At 45.9% G+C, this 5902-nt stretch overlaps 1 pseudogene; it reads left to right on the top strand.

Moving 5' to 3' along the window:
• The first annotated feature begins 898 nt into the window (after positions 1 to 898).
• On the top strand, positions 899 to 3353 carry LOC118643223 (annotated as a pseudogene).
• The last annotated feature ends 2549 nt before the right edge of the window (positions 3354 to 5902 follow it).

Consider the following 5902-nt stretch of genomic DNA (forward strand, 5'->3'; position numbering starts at 1 on the left):
CACCACCGCGCTCCAGCGGACCTCCGACTCCAGAACCTCCGACTGCAGAGCGTCCACGTAGGGCCGGCTTCAGCTCCAGTTCCCTCCCGCTGCTCGGCCAAACCTCACCCGGCTCGCAGGGCGAACCCACTACAATCCGCCAGCCCAGAGACTAGGGCACAGCCTTGCGCCGACAGGACGGCTTCCGGCGGAAGCTGAGATCAGGGAGAGGAGGAGAGAGCGCCTCAGGAGCCCGGGGTGAGACAGCCGCTGTGCGCGAGCGGCCCCTGGCGGCGCCCTCCGGCAGCGCGCCTGTAGTTTCCACAACCACACATTCAAATGAATGTGGACTAAAACGCCCGTCTTCGGAATCGGGTGGAGGTCGACAGGCTTCATTTTTAATAATATATCTGATTGTACCTGCTAGTTCAGGTCCAAACACCTCCTCGAAGAACACCCCAGTTATGTTGAATAAGGCCAGACCCTTATTATCATACCAGAGGTTCACATCAGTTTCTGAAGTCACCTGCTTGCCAAAACTGATGTAAGTACCAGAGAGGGAGAAAAACTTGACCAGCTAGTGATGCAAATAAAGGTACAGTGCTCAGCCCTGACCTGTGTGGTTCAGTGGTTAGAACTTCGGCTCTGGCACCAAAGGGTCGTGGGTTCAATTGCGGGTCAAGGGTACCTGGGCTGTCTCCCCTCTCTCACCCCATCCCTCTTCCAACTTCTCTAAGAATCAATGGGAAAAGTTCCTCAGGTGAGGATTATAAAAAAAAAAAGGGCAGTGGCTCGGGAAGCAGGGGGCGGCTCCTTGCCCGGCTCAGCCGCAGCGTCCTCCGTGCCTGGAGCACCCGCTTCCTCCCCTCCCCTCCCCTGCACTCCGGCCTGGGTCTCCGGCGGGGAACGGAGGGAAGGGATGACAGGAGGCGAAAGCGGAGTGAGGGGCGGAGGGGGGCCCAGCGCCGGGCGAGGCGCGCTCGGCCTCTCGTTCTCTCTCTGCAGCCGCCGCCTCCTGGCTGGGTGCCTCCGGGGACGCGCGGGACTCCCGGGGCGCCCGCACTGTGCAGGCGGACTGCCGGCCGCGGTGGCGACCCCAACGGTGGCGGGAGCAGGGCCCAGCCCGCACCTTCCGGGAGTCCGGCCGAGGCCGCGCTCCCCCACTCTCGCTCCGGCCTCCTCTCCCCGCTCCCACTCCTCCTCCTCCCCTTGGCCTCTGTCCCTCCTGCTCTTACTTTTCCTGCTCCTGCTGCTTGAGGACCCCGGAGCCCAGCAAGGTGATGGATGTGGACAGGCTGTGCTAGGCCCTGAAAGTGGAACCCTTATGTCCATCCACTACCCACAGACCTATCCCAACAGCACCGTTTGTGAATGGGAGATTCCTGTAAGGATGGGAGAGTGCGCATCAAATTTGGTGACTTTGACAGTGAAGATTCTGATTCTTGTCATTTAAATCACTTGAGAATTTATAATGGAATTGGAGTTAGCAGAACTGAAATAGGCAAATACTGTGGTCTGGGATTGCACATGAACCATTCAATCCAATCAAAAAGCAATGAAATCACGGGGCTGTTCATGAGTGGAACCCATGTTGCTGGATGAGGATTTTTGGCCTCATACTCAGGTATAGATAAACCAGATCTCATTACTTGTTTAGACACTGCATCCAGCTTTTTGGAACCTGAGTTTAGTAAGTACTGCCCAGCTGGTTGTCTGCTTCCTTTTGCTCAGATATCTGGAAGTATCCCTCATGGATATAGAGATTCCTAGCCACTGTGCATGGCCCAAGTGCACGCAGGGGTGGTGTCCAATGCCATGGGCGGCCCAGTCAGCGTGGTCATCAGCAAAGGCATCCTGTACTATGGAAGTTCTCTGGCTAACAACGTTACATCTGTGGTGGGACACTTATCTACAGTCTTTTTACATTTAGGACAAGTGGTTGTTACGGAACTCTTGGGATGGAATCTGGTGTGATTGCCTATCCTCAGATCACGGTGTCGTCTGTGCTTGAGTGGACTGACCACACAGGGCAGGAGAACAGCTGGAAACCCAAAAAGGTCAGACTGAAGAAACCAGGACCTCCGTGGGCTGCTTTTGCCATTGATGAGTATCAGTGGTTACAGATAGATCTGAACAAGGAAAAGAAGATAACGGGCATTGTGACCACTGGCTCCACCATGGTGGAGCATAATTACTATGTGTCGGCCTACAGAATTCTCTACAGTAATGATGGGCAGAGATGGACTGTGTACAGAGAGCCTGGTATGGAGCAGGATAAGCTATTTCAAGGAAACAAAGATTATCACCAGGATGTGCGTAATAACTTTTTGCCACCAATTGCTGCATGTTTTATTATAGTGAATCCTACCCAATGGCAACAGAAAATTGCCATGAAAGTGGAACTGCTTGGATGTCAGTCTATTCATAAGGGTCGTCCTCTAAAACTTACTCAACCTCTGCAGCCTCGGAACAGCAACGACCTCAGAAGCACGACAGCCCCTTCAAAAATAGCCAGAGGTCGTGGCCCAAAATTTACACAACCACTACAACCTTGCCGTAACAATGAACTTCCTGCACAGACAGAACAACTGCCACTCCTGATATAAAAAAACACAACTGTAATGCCAAACGTCACGGAAGACGTAGCCTTGGCCTCCGTCCTTGTCATGGTCCTCACCACTCTCATTCTCATATTAGTGTGTGTTTGGCACTGGAGAAACAGAAAGAAAAAACCTGAAGGCCCCTATGATTTACCTTACTGGGACCTGGCAGGTTGGTGGAAAGGAATGAAGCAGTTTCTCCCTGCCAAGTCCGTGGAGCATGAGGAAACCCTGTTCCCTACAGCAGCAGTGAAGTTAACCACCTGAGTCCTAGAGAAGTCACCACGATGCTGCAGAAGGACTCTGCAGAGTATGCCCAGCTGCTTGTGGGAGGGATTGTTGTCACACTTCACCAGAGGTCTACCTTTAAACCAGAAGAAGGAAAGGAAACAGGCTATGCTGACCTAGATCCTTACAACTCCATGCAAGAAGTTTATCATGCCTACGCAGAACCGCTCCCAATTACTGGGTCCGAGTATGCAACCCCAATCGTCTGGATATATCGGGGCACACCACAGCTTCAGTGGGTCTGCCCTCAACATCCACTTTCAAAGCTACAGGGAACCAACCTCCTCCTCTAGTGGGAACATACAACACTCTTCTCTCCAGGACTGACAGCTGCTCCTCAGCACGGGCCCAGTGTATCACCCCAAAAGGTGGCAAGCCAGGTCCAAGCGCTCCAGATGAATTGGTGTACCAGGTGCCACAGAGCACACAGGAGGTTCAGGAGCAGGGAGGGATGGTGACAGGGATGTTTTTAAAGGAATCCTTTGAAGGTGATGCTACTTTTTACAAAGCATCGTTTTAAAGCACATGGCCCTTTTTTTTCTTTTTTTTTTCCCCTACTAGTCATAGTAATATATAGAATGTATTACATATTTTTCAGGGATGTAGTTGGGGGAAATGTGATGACCGAGGTACAGGAAACTACTAATCTTGCCATTTTGCTTTAAAGGTGCTATTGTGGCAGTTACTGCTTGCCTGTTAAATTTCAAACACCCTATTTGTTACTACTGTAAAACACTATTTTTAATACAGAAAAAGCTCCCTACTATGCATTTCAAAGAAATTAAAAATCACTGAGAGTAAGTATTTATTACCAATGCTGCAGGTACATTTGATGAACTCAAGAGATGGCTTTATAAGCCTGACTGGCACTAATGCATGCTACTGTTCTTGAATGTCTAATGGCTTGAATTCTGCTCTTTGTGAAAGGTTGGTACTAGCATGATCTCCTCCCCTTATATTCCTGTATTTCTTTCTGTATTTTTTTTTAAACGATGACATATAATCATTGTTTTGATTGCAGTCATACATATTTATCTATTTTTCCTTGGGAAGAGGTGAGAAACTCTGACTTATAATGAGCAGGGTGTTTGATTTTCACTTTTTGACACTCATAGTACACAGCCTGGTAGGACTCCTTTTTGTCTGTTCTGCAGGGGCCTTGGTGGCCTGCTCCACTCTTTTTTTTTTAATCCTCACCCGAGAACATTTTTTTTCCTCTTTTTGTTTAGATAGAGTGGGAGGGAGAGAGAGAAAGAGAGAAAGAGAGAGAAACATCAATGTGAAAGGGACACATCGAGTGGCTGCCACCCGCACGACTCAACCAGGGCCGGGAACAAACTGCAACTGAGGTACATGCCCTTAGCGGGAACCGAACCCGAATCTCTCTGGACCACAGGCCAATGCTCTAACGGCTGAGCCAAACCAGCCAGGGCCTGCTCCACTCTTGTTTATAAAATGTTTTGAGTTTTTTCAGCAGGTGATACTTGCTCTATCAAACCTCATGAATTCAGATCCTCTAATGTGTTTAAGTTTACTTCCCTATGTGGAAACAGGAATTTTGCAATTTTAAAAGAACTTCTTTAAAAGAGATCCTCTCCCTCCCCTCCAACTTTATTTGCAATGGGATTTTTTCTAGGACAGTTGTGGATAGTTGAGGGCTTCTAAGTAGACACTGTAAAAAGTTGGACCTACTTAATATTTGTCATGGTGGAAGGCAAAATCATTCTTCAGAAGACTTATAAGTTACCTTTTTAAAAAAATGACCTGAGTTTGCTCTCTTTGGTTTTATATGTAGAGTTTTTTCTTTGCATCTCAAGGTATTTTTTACTCTTTAATTTCAGTTTCCCAAAACAAACTATTATAAGAGCTATGAACCCAACATGTATTCTTCTCCTCCTCATGATTGTGCCTGCTTCCATGGGGTGAGAGTGTGAGTAGTTCTTCATCACATACCTGATGAGGGAAGAGGTGTAACATTCGAGCACGTAGTTTTTGGTACTTCTGGGCAGCTTGTCACCATTGCTCAGAACTAGATGTAGATGGGTGAAATAGAAATCATCTGCAGTTTATCAGCCTAGAATGTAATTTATGGACTTAATAGAAATGCACTTTTCCATCAGGTCCTAGTCATTACTATTGGTCTGGACCACCAGATGATGATGTTGCCAGAATTTGATAAATTTGACTAGAGGTGAACAGTCTTCATTTTGTTGCTTCCATGAGTATCAGTAACCGAAAGACATTGCTTCAAAGTAGAACTTTTATTTCTACAGCCTCCCTGCCTTCTACTTGTATGGTTTTGTTGGTTTTATTTTCACTTGCTTTTGCTTTTCCAGACACACCATGAGGCATAACTTTATTCATTGAAAAACCAATACATATTTTGTTTCAAAATATGTGAAACAAAAAGCACAGGTGTTGAACTTTTACTAAAGCATATGAATGTGTAAAGCACATGTATTAATTAATGCAGTCATCTCCTTTCAGGTGGGAAGAGAGTAAACCAGTTGCTTTATTTTTTTATTAATCCTTAGAACAGAGAGAATATACTTTTTTTCCTAATATCATATACCTGTTTGAAGCTTTAAGAGAAATGTTTTCAGTAACTGTTTTGTTTTCTCAAAGATGCTTGCTATTTTTGTATGTGCACCTACTTTTCCCATGGAACTTTTTTTTTTTGAGAAGCAAATGTTTTGTTAAATGATGCATGTTTTAAGACTTGATCCGTATTGCCACTGTGCTGTCCTTGACTGCCAGTGACTTTTACAAATGTCTAGTTTTTACTACTTTTATATATTTTACTTTCCAAATGAAGAGCTGAGCTGGATACAAAAGGTTGTTCTGATTTGTACTTTTTCTTTTAGTTTGTTTTCCTAGTAGAGTTTTGGGGTTTGGTTGTTTTATTTTTGTTACCACATTTTTATGTCTGATATATATACAGCTTTGGAGACAATCAAGTATCAACTGAAAATGTGAAAGTAACCATTTTTTACAAAATTTTCTTGAATTTTTCTTTTCTTTGCTTGAAACATATA

The sequence above is a fragment of the Molossus molossus genome, unplaced genomic scaffold (genome assembly GCF_014108415.1).
Source record: "Molossus molossus isolate mMolMol1 unplaced genomic scaffold, mMolMol1.p scaffold_m16_p_32, whole genome shotgun sequence".
NCBI classification, from domain to species: Eukaryota; Metazoa; Chordata; class Mammalia; order Chiroptera; family Molossidae; genus Molossus; species Molossus molossus.